Raw genomic sequence first — 12,586 nt, 5'->3', positions numbered from 1 at the left:
TAGGAACTTAAAGATAATTCTTTCCCACACCTTAAAAAAAAAAAAAAAAAGCTGATTTCTCACATACCAAGAACAAAAGGAAGAATATCACTAAAAAGTGATTAAGCAGAATGTCAGATTTTATCAACGTGGCAGAGCTACAGAGGCTCTGTCAGGGGAGCACTGTTTATTCAGGGTAACAAGTGTGCCAGGAGGCCACTGCCTGAGCGGACGTATTACACCCACTGTCTTTGTCAGCCCTAGTTTCATAATCTGAGATAGGTCTTTTGTTTGCTATTTCTACGAATAAGGGACATTAAAGTTCTGCTGCAGGTAGGTTTTAGAGAATGACAGAAAAAAACTTTCAATTTCAGAAGGCTTAAATTGTCTACAGAAGGTGTGTTCCATCAAATGCTGTTTTAACCCCCAAATCACAGTACAAACTTAAGATGAATTACCATGATTACAATATCACTAATAAAAAGAAAGAAAAATGATCAATTCACAGCTTCAACATTTTCATAGTTTACCTGGCTCTTTGGAGCCAGGAATCAATTTATTACATAATTACCGGTGCCCCCGGCCCAATGCTACCAGGATCCCTGGGGGTGCGGGGACCCTGGACATCAGAATTTTTGACAGCTTCCCAGCTGTAGCTATTGGGCAGCCAGAGTTGAAAAGTCTTGCTCTGTGTAAACTTCTGTGATACTAGAAACTACCTCATCAAAACCAGAAAGAAACCTTTGGAATGGAAATGTAAATGAAATTTAGGATTAGAACAGTGGCTTTCAAACTCGTTTAGAAGTGAAATCTTCAATCAAATGAAATCTTATATGAAATCCCTGTAAACAAAAGAGTAAAAGTGGTCATGTTTATGTCATTTTATGTTCTCAGTCTATACAATATCCATAGATTTCATAAATTCAAATGTATAATGTTTTAAATTGCCATAAGTCAACCAGTGAGAACAAAGAGGCCATTTTATTGAACACAAAAGTCTGAAATTGGGGTTATGGCTGACAGGCCCAGTGCTGTCCGCCTCGGCATCCAATTTTTTGCATGGCTAATGGTTCAGATGATCAAGGGTGGATGCATGCGATAATAGCAGTTTGTGCAGTAGGATGAAATTAATTCATACGTTAATTTAATAAATGTCAATTAAATGTCTAGTACACACCAGGTACTGCCCTCAGGGGTCACTGGAGGAATAAATTGCAGCCTTTTCCCTGGAGAAGCCTAGTTAAGAAGACACCTAATGGCAGCACAGCAAGGCCAGCACAACAATGGAGGGACCAACCAAGAGCTTGCTGTGGGGAGACGGGGGCATAACTTCAGCAGCAGCATGGGACAATTAAGTCAGGTCCTAAAAATCTGAGTAGGAATTTTACAGCTAACAAAGAAAGGGAAGGACAGCTCAGAATGAAGGAACAGAATGTGAAAAAAAAAAAACCCAAAAAACCAACAGCAACAACCCGTAAGTATAAATAGGCTTGGTGAGTTCTGGGGGTTATGAGAAACTCTGAGGAGAGCAGGAAGGGCTGGGATTTGAGGCTGAAAAGGGAAATGAGGCCAAGTTATAAGAAACTTTAAATGTCATGATACAGCTTAGACCAGCACTGAGCAACAGAAACCTAAGGTGACCACACACATAACTTCAAATTTTCTAGTAGTCACATTAAAAAAGTAAAAAGAAACAGGAGGAATTAACTCTAATGATATGTATTTAACCCAACAGATCTAAAACATTACCATTTTGACATGTAATCAATATGAAAATTATTAATGAGATATATTACATTTTTTATACTGTCTTTTTATTTTTATCTTTTTTTTTTTTAATTTATTTATTTATTTATTTATTTATTTATTTATTTATGGCTGTGTTGGGTCTTTGTTTCTGTGCGAGGGCTTTCCCTAGTTGTGGCAAGCGGGGGCCACTCCTCATCGCGGTGCGCGGGCCTCTCACTATCGTGGCCTCTCCTGTTGTGGAGCACAGGCTCCAGACGCGCAGGCTCAGTAATTGTGGCTCACGGGCCCAGCTGCTCTGCGGCATGTGGGATCTTCCCAGACCAGGGCTCGAACCCGTGTCCCCTGCATTAGCAGGCAGATTCTCAACCACTGTGCCACCAGGGAAGCCCTATTTTTATCTTTTTAAATTTATTTTTTATTGAAGTATAGTCGATTTACAGTGTTGTGTTAATTTCTGCTGTACAGCAAAGTGATTCGGTTATACATATTATATATAAACATTCTTTTTTTCTTATATGCTTTTCCATTCTGGTTTATCACAGGATATTGATGATAGTTCCCTGTGCTATATAGAGTAGGACCTCGTTGTTTATCCATCCTATATGTAATAGTTTGCATCTGCTAATCCCAAACTCCCAATCCATCCCTCCCCCACCTCCCCTCTCCCTTGGTAGGTAACCACAAGTCTGTTCTCTATGTCTGTGAGTCTGTTTCTGTTTCGTAGATAAGTTCGTTTGTGTCATATTTTAGATTCCACACGTAAGTGATATCATGCGGTAGCTGTCTTTCCCTTTCTGACTTACTTCACTTAATATGATCATCTCTAGTTTGCAGCCACATACTAAGTTTTTTTAGAATAGGGCATGGGTTTTATACCTATAACACATCTCAATGTGGATTGGCCACATTTTAAGAGCTCAAGAGCCACGTGTGGCCCGTGGACACTGTCCTGGACAGCTTGGGTTTGCACCTGATCCTGCAGGCAGTGTAGGCCAATGGACTTGCTGCGATGTGTCTTATGAGGAGACAAATGCGGCAACAATGTGGAGAACCAGAGGGAGCACTGGGTCTGGGAGAAGCTGGCGAGGCTGCTTTCATAGTCCAGGCCAGGGAAGAAGAGAAAGATAAGGCTCAGAATCAGGACAGTCGACCTGGCACAGCAGTAGGATGGCATGGAAGTGTCCGAGTCAAAAGACATTTCTAGAAAGAATTCAGAAAACTGTAAATAACTGTCCATGAGGGATGAAGGTGAAGGAACCATGGAACCATCCAACATGTTTTTAATGCTAGAATTTGTGCTTCGTGTAAAAAGTTACTGACGGTGTATTTAGTACGAGGCTGCACTGCTCCTTCCAAGCTCGCTTCCCTCTGCGGTCGAATCCAATGCCGTTTCATGAACACGTACGAAGGACTCCCCACGTGGCAGGCAATGCCAGGCGCTGACAGGAAGGAGACACAAGTCTTCCTTTCAAGGGGCTCAAATATGAGTGTGGGAGACAGAACAGCAAATGGCAACAGTGTTAAGTGCATGAATATTGCACTTACCATCTTACGGAAAAACCCGAACGAACTTTTTGGCCAACCCAATAGAAGGTTGTGAAAGGAGGTCTCTAAAATGTTCCATAAAATACAACATAACTATTTCCTATAATATATTCAGTGGCACTTTTGAGATGGCAGGGAGTGGGGCTTTCAGATAGTAGTTGGCTTATGAACTGACTTATAAAACTGATGCAGCATACGTTTTCACTGCTGTGTTTGTATCTGGTTGCACTGTATTAAGAGAATCCTGATATTCCCAGGTCATTACAGGTATGACTCCCTGTCTGAATCCTGCTCTCTAAACTCAGAGACCAAACAGATTCAGACAAGTTTTCAGGTGAATCTCTTGCTATCTGCTATTCTTATTGCTTACCATTTGAAACTGGGAAACCAAATTGACATGAATAACACTGTATCCTTTGCCACTAGAACTCACTCTGGGAAATTTCCATGTCCAAATTTTGGAAATGAGTGGATTGGAACAGCGAGGAACACTTAAATTGGAAATCATAACAGTTCTTTAGCAACTCGCTTTGTAATCTCGTGATCTGCCTCAAACTAACCCAAAACCTTGAAAAAATGCAGTTGTTAATCCCATTCCCAAGAGAAAACTCTAATTTGAAAAGATGAGTGCACCCCATGTTCACAGCAGCACCATTTACAATAACCAAGACATGGAAGCAACCTAAATGTCCATCAACAGAGGAATGGATAAAGAAGATTTGGCACATATATACAATGGAATATTACTCAGCCATAAAAAGGAACGAAATTGGGTCATTTGTAGAGACGTGGACGGACCTAGAGACTGTCATACAGAGTGAAGTAAGTCAGAAAGAGAAAAACAAATATTGTATATTAATACATATATGTGGAATCTGAAAAAACTGGTAAGATGATCTTATTTACAAAGCAGAAATAGAGACACAGACGTAGAGAACAAATGTATGGATACCAAGGGGGAAAGGGGTGGGGTGGGATGAACTGGGAGATTGGGATTGACATATATACACATTGATACTATGTATAAAATAGATAACTAATGAGAACCTACTGTATATTACATGGAACTTTACTCAACGCTCTGTGGTGACCTAAATGGGAAGGAAATCCAAAAAAGAGGGGATATATGTATACGTGCAGCTGATTCATTTGCTGTACAGTATAAACTAACACAACATTGTAAAGCAACTATACTCCAATAAAAATTTTTTTAAAAAGGAAAAAAAAAGACTTTTTAATTTCAAATTTTAATTACTAACGATGACCTGACAATTACTTGATTTCTTTAATAATCAATCAAGGAGAATCCGAAATGTACAGTGGGGATACAGGACCATAAAATAGAATGCTCACTTCCTGTACAACTGGCCACTTAAGAAGCGTACACCCAGTGGAGGTTCCCTAGCCCTGCCTGGCATGTAACTGAGCATGCTGTATTTATCTAACAGGAGGAATTCACTTGTTCAATTTGTGATCAGGCTGGAATCTGAAAAATACTGGTACAGACTTCCTTATCGACAACTCATTTATAACACGTTCAAATATAGAAGCCAAAACAGCAGAAAACACTTAATTTCAAGGTTAATTTGACAGTGCAATTCAATGCGTCGGTGGTCCCAATGTGTGAAAATCTGGTATGTAACACATTTAAGTGTGCATGTTTTTAAATCATGATTATAAAAAATTGCTCTAAATATATTAAAAATAAAATGCAAATGAAATGCTTGCACAGCCCCTTAAATATCTCCAGGGAACTTCTGCAGACCAGAGTTTGAAGATGGTTAGTGTAGGGCCTTTGAGGTCAAAATGTAAATCTAAGAGCAATACTCTGCTGCCCCTACTACTTAAGGATCATCAAGTCATTCCCAAACTTCAGCTGGGAGAAGATACCATCCTTCATTATCCTAAAAAGTAGGGAAGCTGGAAAACAAAACCGCAGAAAATGTTTTAAGATTCACTAGTAAATTAGAATTTAAAAGGCTAGGACCCAAATCTGAGACACATCATTCACTTCTTAACGCTGTTCATTCACTAATTCACTCAACAATATTTACTGAGCACCTACTACGTGTCAGGCACTGTTCTGAGACTTGGGATAATCCGTGAAGAAAACAGACAAAATCCCCTACCTTAGTGGAATCTAGAGTCTAACGGGGGGAGACAGATAATAAACACAAATAAGAAACATAATACATTACTTTTGTTATAAGGTGACAGGTGCAATAAAAAAAATTGAGCTCAGAGGAATGGGGAATGGGGTGGAAGAGAAAGGCTGCAATTCTAAATAGATGTTCAGGGTGGGTGAGAAGGTGAAAATGGATCAAGAGCTCACATAAATCTTGGGCAGGCCATCAGGAGTGTGTGTGGAAGGTGTGTGTGTGTGTGTGTGTGTGTGTGTTACAAGAACAAAAGTTTGCATTTATCTGAAAATGAAGTGAAGTCTGGATAAGGCCTTCATTCATTTGATTTACCATTAAGAAACTTTCCTTAGCTTAATGGAATGTCCCCATCTCTCTCAATCAGCACAGTGAAAGACATAGTTTGTGAAAAATATTTTAAAAGCACGGCACCTTCTATGAAGAAAAAGGCCCGCTCTAAACGCCTGCTAAGCAGAAAGTGTTTGCCACTGTCAGGAATACACTCGGCACATCCTCTAATCTGCATTATCCCCCAGCCACGTCCCACCCACACGCAGACCCCAGCCGGCCAGCTCAGCAAACGTGCACCAGCTCAGACTCCTGTAGAACAATGGGGTCTTTCAGGCCTTACAATCTGGTGAAGAAACAGGCTGGAACGTCATGGGAAAAATTAGGAAATATCGGAGGAAAACAGCTCACAAAGTGAGGGGTGGAACCATTGCTCACATGTTCTAAGTCTGGAACAAAGAGAAACAACCGTGATAGCCCCCTGCCTGCTCTGACCCTGCTCATTTCAAAAGAGAGGCGTCCTAAACCCCTTTTCTCTTCTCGGGGATTACAGCAGCAAGACGTAGACAAGACACCAAAATGAGGAATTTTCAACCTAAAGAAGCAGAGTTCATTTCAAAAGCTTTACCCTCAAGAAAAGCATAATAACCAACCCAAACTACCGGCCTTTTTGTTCAGCGATCCAGAACACCAACGCGATTACAGACCAACCGGACTTCAACCACCACACAAAGGAAAACAGAAACTCCTACCGCGATACCATGTATTTTTTAGCTCTTCCCAAGTATTCTTGCTATGAAATCTCACACAACCAGCCCCACCTCAGCAGTCCTTCCTCATCACCTGCCACACCCAGTTTATACCTTTCCCACCAGCCTAGCTCAATTCTCCATCTCCCAGCCTTTGCCAAAAGCTGTTCCACTGGCAAATTATCAATACCTGTCTCCTCTTACCCACCAAACAACATCTCTGTGGCCTTAAAAAATCTCAGTTTGAGACCTAGTACTTACTGCAAAATGAATTTCCAGATCAATCCAGTACATTTGCAAACTTGTCAACAAATGTACACTTCTGCTTTAATACGCCTTTATAACCCCACTGTATTTGCCAGTGGATAAGTTAATCCGACTTTTCCAAACTTCCGAAGGAGAAAATTCGCACCGTATTTCTATCTGTAAGATTTTATCAACTGTTAAGCACTGCGGGCATGGTAACCGTCTCCCATGAGTGAATCTGATGGTCAACTATTTTGGGAAAAGACTTGTAAGTGGTTTATTATTACAAAGCATTATGTGGAAAAGCTGTTTATTTTACTCTTGGAAGGAAAAAGCGATGTGTATAAAAATCACAAAAATGTTTTAAAATGTAAAACAATTTCAAAAGAAGTACATCTCATAGTGAAAATAAGACAGAACCTTACAAAGATACCCCACAGACATGTCACCAGTATTACTCCAAGAGCCTAAGCATAAGAATCACCTTTGGGGAGAAACCATCATTTGACAGCGAGGTAGAATTGGGAGTCAGGTAGTGAACTGAGCAGAATTAAATGCAAATTAATCGTGCTGGCTAAAATGCAAAGGAGGATGGTGGTGAGACACTGTCAGAGGTAAGAAGTGAGTTCAGGCCCCAGAGGGGATTCCATAGTCAGCACCCTTGTGAACTTACAGACCAAGTTCTTAAACCACTGATTCAAACCGCTCATGAGAATCGCTTTGGAGGGCTTTTAAAAAGCCCACTGCGCAGGCGACATTCCACACTAATAAGATCAAATGTCTGGGGTGGGAGCTGGGCATCTGTGGTGTTTAAAGATCCCCAGGTGATTCCAATGTGCATCAAGGTTTTGGAACCACTGTCCCAGACTCTACCCGTAGAGCCCAACAACTGACATTAAAGATGGTGACGGTGATCAGTCCAGGTTAGCTGACGCTGTTAAGCGGGAAATCACTCCTTTGGTTCATCTTCTTTGATTATCATAATGTGGCCTAATACAAACTTTTATTTTTATTGATTTATTTTTTGGCCGTGCCGTGCAGCTTGCAGGGTCTTAGTTCCCCGACCGGGCCTCGAACCTGCGCCCCCTACAGTGGAAGCGCAGAGTCCTAACCACTGGATCGCCAGAGAAGTTCCAATTACACAGTTTTTAAAAGGCCCTAAATGAACCTGAGGCTTTGAGATTTAGACTAAGAAAGGGAAACCAGGCATGATGGTAGGTACAGGTCCTAAGAGCAACAATAATAATTGGAATGCTGCCCATTGTGCCATCAAGGGACCTGGCTCTAGAGGTAGCAGTCTGGATGCAACGCCTTGGCCAGTCGTCCGTTAGATGTGGGGCTGCCCACAACCTCTCTGTCCCAGGACCCTAGTGGTCCATCTGGGGCAGTGGTTCTCAGCCTGGGCTGCTTATCAGCATACCCAGGTGCAGGCTGCAACCCCACACATTCTGACTGGTCTGGAATGGGGTCCGGGGATCCATAGATTTTAAAAGCTCCCCAGGTGACGGTTGTGTCATGTGAGTGTAGAGAACCGCAGCAGAGAGATTATGAGAAAGGGCTCTGAGGCCTCACCACTTGCGTTCAAAACCCCGCTCCACCAGTTACTAGCTTTGGATCAGCTTCCTTAACTGTAAAAACAGAGCTAATTGATCACGCCACCTCTGTTGTGAGGCTTAACTGATCGCCCTCCCTGGATTATTGTGAGGATTCGACGTCATACCTGCTACATAGCAAATGCTCAATTTTACATTTTCACCTACAGACACATACGTGTATTTGTCATGCGATTAAATGGCATATGTATATAAAGTGCTTAGCACTGTCTCCTATACACAGAAAATGCTCAGTAAATGTGAGCTCAGTAAATATTGGCTAAGCTGGTGCTGAAGCTGACAACAGCGGTAGTGGAAAAACTTACTGGAACTGGCTGTCTTCTGTTTGGGATTTCATCTTCTCCTCACTGCGTGGCAGCCTTTGCTTCGGAAATAAAACCTAAAATATATGAGGATCGGCGTGGGGGGTGTACCTTTCTGCTCTCTCTTAATTATCCAGAGGTCCACTAACTGGGGAGGGCTAATTCTGCTGCAAAGAGATGATGGAAATGTGGGTTTAACGGCAAAGAAGAGAAATGTGGCGACCTGCCCTTCCCCACACGATGATGAGCAGCCAAACTTGACAGCCAGAGGAAACGCAACCTCCTCATTTCCTAGGGGGAACCCAGAGTGGAAATGTGTTTTGTCCAAGATCACGCTGTTCGTGGCAGAACTGGGATCTGACTTCAGCACCGAGCCCTTGCACTGACCCTCCCTGGTGACGAGCATGTCTGGGCGGCCCCCTGTCAGAGGGGAGATGCGGTACCCAGGGTCAAGGCCAACGTGAGGGGTGAGGAATGTGGTGCCCTGTTTTCCAACCGCTTCCTTCCTCACTCTGCCCAGTTCCCTTCCCTGATCCAAATTCCACGCCCTCCAGGCCATTTCCGGCTGAGATGGAGGATATGGGACACTAGAAAGCAGCCGTGCTTTGCTTTGCGGCCAAATTGCTTTCTCGGAGATGTTCAGTTCCAATTTTATAACATAAGACAATTATAAAAAAGGTTAAATTTCCCAGTGTTTCATTTACGCAGAACTGTTCAGGGGTGTACATATATTAAGGGATGCTTGCATAGTTTTTATCCACTGACCAAGGACAGGAAATCCTGTCTTCCAGCTGCTGAGTCTCAGACCACTCCATCCGAATATTCTTGCTGACAAATGTGACCTTGTCTCGGTTCTGAAGAATTTAAATATTCCCTCAATGTCATTTCTACTTGATCTTAGCAAGATGACCAAACTGCAAATTCAAATACCACTTAGTAAAAGTACAACATTCACGTCCAGTTACCAATCCCCCCTCCAATTCCAATCCAGTGACCCTGGGCTGGAACCTAATCTAAAAGATTACAAAGCAACATCCTGATGAGTTGTCATGGCAACACCTAGATGTCAGATATCCCATGTCCCAGGGCTGTAAATTCTCATTTTTAGCCTACTTATATCCTACTATTTCATGTATAACAACCAACTAAAATGCAATTTGATATGTCAGCTGCTAAACATAATAAGAGATGCCATTTGCTATTATAGCCAATAATAAAAGATTTCTAGTTGCTTCTGTTTTCAAAGATACAGCAAATCACTGTGTATTCTAAGTCCACTGGACTGGTCCTCAAAGAGAGGCTATTTAGCCAGACTTCCTCCATTTTTACTTAATTAGTCAATATTTAAGAGAGCCTTGGAGATGAAAAGAACTCCGGTGAAAGCTTGGCATTATTATTTTCTGAACAGGAGGAAATGCACTGATCTTCAAACTTTCAATAGACACAGTATATTTGATCCAAAAGAAAAAACACACACATACAAAAACCCTGACTGTGATCCAAGCCTTTCAAGGGCACAAATCTACAACAAGGGTGCCTTGCAAGACCTTCAATTCTTTATAACTGGAGAAGAGAGAAATTCGTATTCTTGAAATCTAGGTAATGCAACATCTTGTTTTAATCAGCAGTTTTGTTTTGGGCTGAATTTTTGAAATCCTAACCCCCAGTAAGTCAGAATGTGACTGTATTTGGAGACAGAGCCTTTAAAGAGGTATTTAAGGTTAAATGAGGTTACCAGGGGGAACCCTAATCCAATCTGACTGGTGTTCTTATAAGAAGAGGAGATTAGGACACAGACACAGGCAGAGGGAAGATCATGTGATCTTCGGCCATCTACAAGCCAAAGAGAGAAGCCCTGAGAAGAAATCCACCCTGCTGACATCGTGATCTAGGACTTCCAGCCTAGAAACAGAAATAGAAATTTCTATTGTTTAAGCCAAGCAGTCTCTGGTACTTTGTTATGGCAGCCCTAGCAAACGAACACAAGTTTCCACCTTTTCTGCTCAATGTCAATTCACCAAGAGTGGCTTTATCTCAGGTATGATGCGGTCAAACTTCCCCCTGTAGGTCTCTCTCCCTGCCTGCCCTCCACCTGGAGCTCAGGTGGGGTTCACTAAGCACACACAGGGGCGGGCTGAGCTCTAAGACAATCGGGAAAGATCTCTCTTGAAATTCCCATTTGCTAAAAAAGCATTAAAACCACCTCTGTAAATAGCAAAGTTGATTGCTAGAGTTGTGTGTTTATTTTTATTTTCTCTGCTTATCATCTAGCAGAAATGCTAATGAGGAAAGAAATGTCCAGGAGATGAACAACAGGCCCAGAGGGAAAGAGAAAGGAAGACATGGATGATACACAAACCAGATTATCAGCCTTGAAATAATCCAGAAGTAGACATGTGATAAATCACACTACATGGGCTTTTTTAATCCTAAAAATAAGCAGAATGCAGACAGGTGTACATGGGGCTGCATGCGAACAGCTTTAAACCAACACTAACCACCACCTGTGTAGACGTGCAAACTCTTTTTCTGCTAAAATTCTAAGAGACCTTTTCTCCTTTTGAGTTTTGAAAATCAACGTCTACTACACGCGTCTTTCCATCTTCATGACAGCTGCCAGAAAGTTCAAAACCACATTTACGGCCTGTCTCTAGCAAGTCCAAAAATGGTCTTCCTGAAATCTTTTATTAATTCCTAGCCTCATTTTCCAACTTTTTGTTACCAGCTTTAACGGGGTGTATTCTTTGGAGTCAAATGTTACCTTTTTGTAATAATGTGGGGTATTATTAACTAGATAGCCTTCATTAAGCCTCAAATATTTATGGATGTTTCTCTTCCAGAGCCTCTGTTTGATCCATGAGATGGCAGATTTCATGCTTAAACGAAAATTTGTTTCAGCTCATGGAGAAGCTGAAGCAACATCAATTTCTCATACTTGTTTTCATCACAATATAACATTTATAAGCTAAAATAGAGAAGAGAGCTAGGCTAAGAAGCTGGGACCATGATGCAGTGGGAAGTCACCCTTTTGTATTCGGTTGCTTGCACTCAGGATGTTGGACCCAGAAGACACATAAATTTCCTGGGGTAAAGGATTTATTGGACTACTGGCCCCTCCTTTCTTCCATGTGAGTGTCACTACAGCAGATCTACAGCAAAGCCTGCCCTTGGTACCAGCCTTCAGCCTGCTTGGATGGACCCTGTCTGCTCCCATCTGCCTGTGCACACAGACTGCCAGCCCAGCTCCACTCCCAGTAATATCTACTCAACTATTTACAGTGCTGGCGTGGCATTACATACATCTGGGTTTGAATTTACTGGCTGTGTGATCTTGGATGAGATATTAAACACTCTCTTGAGTCTCAGGTGCCTCATCTGAAAGTTGGGATGATATAGAAAGTCCCTGTAGGGATTTATGTGAGGATTGAATTAAATAACACACATAGGTCCTAAGTTACATGTCTGGCATACCACAGTCAACACTCAATAAATATTAGCTATTATCATTATCATTATTATCATCATTCTTTTTTTCAAAATTAATCTTTATTGGAGTACAGTTGATTTCCAATGTTGTGTCAGTTTCTGCTGTACAGCAAAGTGAATCAGTTATACATATACATATATCCACTCTTTTTAAGATTCTATTCCCATACAGGTCATTACAGAGTACTGAATAGAGTTCCCTGTGTTATACAGTAGGTTCTTATTAGTTATCTATTTTATATATAGTAGTGTGTATATATTATCATAATTCTTTAAAGAATGGCTGGTGTTCAGTGTAACCTCCTGGTCTTTCTGTTTTTTTTATTGACGTATAGTCGATGTATAACATTATGTAAGTTACAGGTGTACAATATAGCGATTCACAATTTTTAAAGGTTATACTCCATTTGTAGTCATTATAAAATATTGGCTATATTTCCCGTGTTGTACAATATATCTTTGTAGCTAATTTATTCTATACGTAGCAGTTT

General features: G+C 41.4%; 1 protein-coding gene across 1 annotated transcript in view; it reads right to left on the bottom strand.

Moving 5' to 3' along the window:
• The window catches only part of BACH2 (BTB domain and CNC homolog 2), a 357,918-nt gene that overhangs the window by 285,788 nt on the left and 59,544 nt on the right, over window positions 1–12,586 (bottom strand). The window lies entirely within an intron of this gene.

Source organism: Balaenoptera borealis (assembly GCF_965194805.1).
Source record: "Balaenoptera borealis genome assembly, chromosome: 9".
NCBI lineage: Eukaryota > Metazoa > Chordata > Mammalia > Artiodactyla > Balaenopteridae > Balaenoptera > Balaenoptera borealis.
This window is presented reverse-complemented; position numbering and strand designations above follow the sequence as displayed.